At 60.7% G+C, this 2,500-nt stretch overlaps 1 protein-coding gene across 1 annotated transcript in view; it reads right to left on the bottom strand.

Moving 5' to 3' along the window:
- LOC144954541 (ATP-dependent RNA helicase DHX15-like) overlaps positions 1 to 2,500 on the bottom strand; it is a 20,994-nt gene that overhangs the window by 13,218 nt on the left and 5,276 nt on the right. The gene's annotated exons all lie outside the window — the stretch shown is intronic.

The following is a 2,500-nucleotide window of genomic DNA, read 5'->3' as shown; positions in this document are numbered from 1 at the left end:
CACGCTCACCCCCACGCTCGCCCACTCGCTCACCCACTCGCCCACACGCTCACTCAGTCACTCACTCAGTCACTCACTCAGTCACTCACTCGCTCAGTCAGTCACACACTCACCCACCCACCCGCACGCTCGCTCACCCACTCAGTCACTCACTCAGTCACTCACTCACCCCCACGCTCGCCCACTCGCTCGCCCACTCACTCACTCACTCACTCAGTCACTCACTCACTCACTCACCCACACGCTCACCCACTCACTCAGTCACTCACTCAGTCACTCAGTCACTCGCTCACCCACTCGCACGCTCACCCACTCACTCACTCAGTCACTCAATCACTCAGTCACTCGCTCACTCGCTCACCCACACGCTCACCCCCACGCTCACCCACTCACTCAGTCACTCGCTCACCCACTCACACGCTCACCCACTCACTCACTCCTCACTCACTCACTCACTCACCCACTCACTCACCCACTCACTCACCCACTCACTCACTCACCCACTCACTCACTCAGTCACTCACTCACTCAGTCACTCGCTCACCCACTCGCTCAGTCACACGCTCACTCAGTCACTCGCTAACCCACTCACTCACTCAGTCACTCACTCAGTCACTCACTCAGTCACTCGCTCACCCACTCGCTCAGTCACACGCTCACTCAGTCACTCGCTCACCCACTCACTCACTCAGTCACTCACTCAGTCACTCGCTCACCCACTCGCTCAGTCACACGCTCACTCACCCACTCACTCACCCACTCACTCACTCACCCACTCACTCACCCACTCACTCGCTCAGTCACACGCTCACTCAGTCACTCGCTCACCCACTCACTCACTCAGTCACTCACTCACTCACTCTGTCAGTCACTCACTCAGTCACTCACTCAGTCACTCACACACTCACTCACCCCCATGCTCACCCACTCGCTCGCTCACCCACACGCTCGCTTACACGCTCACCAACACGCTCACCCACTCACTCACTCACTCAGTCACTCACTCACAAAGCACTGTGGGACTACAGAGGGTCGGCCACACGCTCACCCACTCACTCAGTCACACGCTCACTCAGTCACTCGCTCACTCACCCACTCACTCACTCAGTCACTCACACACTCACTCACCCCCACGCTCACCCACTCGCTCACTCACCCACACGCTCACCCACTTACTCAGTCACTCACTCAGTCACTCAGTCACTCGCTCACCCACTCGCACGCTCACCCACTCACTCACTCACTCAGTCACTCAATCACTCAGTCAGTCACTCACACACTCACCCACTCACTCACCCTCTTACTGTGGGACTACAGAGGGTCGGCCACACGCTCACCCCCACGCTCACTCACTCGCTCACTCACCCACTCGCTCACCCACTCACTCAGTCACTCGCTCACTCACCCACTCACCCGCTCACCCACTCACTCACCCGCTCACTCACACACTCACCCACTCACTCACCCGCTCACTCACTCAGTCACTCACCCACTCGCTCACCCCCACGCTCACCCACTCGCTCACCCACTCACTCACCCACTCAACTACTCACCCACCCACTCACCCACCCATTCGCACGCTCACCCACTCGCTCACCCACTCACTCACACGCTCACTCACTCACCCACTCGCTCACCCACCCACTCAGTCACTCACTCGCTCACACGCTCACCCCCACGCTCACCCACTCGCTCACTCACCCACACGCTCACCCACTCGCTCACCCACACGCTCACCCACTCACACACACGCTCACCCACTGACTCACACGCTCACACACTCGCTCACCCACACGCTCACCCACTCACCCCCACGCTCACCCACTCGCTCACCCACTCGCTCACCCACCCGCTCACTCACCCACACACTCACACGCTCACCCCCACGCTCGCTCACCCACACACTCACCCACTCACGCACACACTCACCCACCCACCCACCCACTCGCTCACCCACTCACTAACTCACTCGCTCACCCGCTCACCCACTCACTCACCCACACACGCACCCACTTGCTCACCCACTCACATCACGCACTCACCCACACGCTCGCTCACCCACTCACTCACCCCCACGCTCACCCCCACGCTCACCCACTCGCTCACCCACTCGCTCAGCCACCCACTCACCCACTCACTCACCCCCACGCTCACCCCCACGCTCACCCACTCGCTCACCCACTCGCTCAGCCACCCACTCACTCACATGCTCACCCCCACGCTCGCTCACCCACACACTCACCCACTCACTCACTCACGCACACACTCACCCACCCACCCACCCACACACTCGCTCGCTCACCCACTCACTAACCCACTCGCTCACCCACTCACTCACCCACTCGCTCACCCCCACACTCGCTCACCCACACACTCACCCACTCACTCACTCACGCACACACTCACCCACCCACCCACTCACCCACCCACTCGCTCGCTCACCCACTCACTAACCCACTCGCTCACCCCCACACTCGCTCACCCACACGCTCACCCACTC

The sequence above is a fragment of the Lampetra fluviatilis genome, unplaced genomic scaffold (genome assembly GCF_964198595.1).
Source record: "Lampetra fluviatilis unplaced genomic scaffold, kcLamFluv1.1 SCAFFOLD_771, whole genome shotgun sequence".
Taxonomy (NCBI): Eukaryota; Metazoa; Chordata; class Hyperoartia; order Petromyzontiformes; family Petromyzontidae; genus Lampetra; species Lampetra fluviatilis.
The sequence above is the reverse complement of the archived record's forward strand: the minus strand, read 5'-3'. Positions and strand labels throughout refer to the sequence as shown.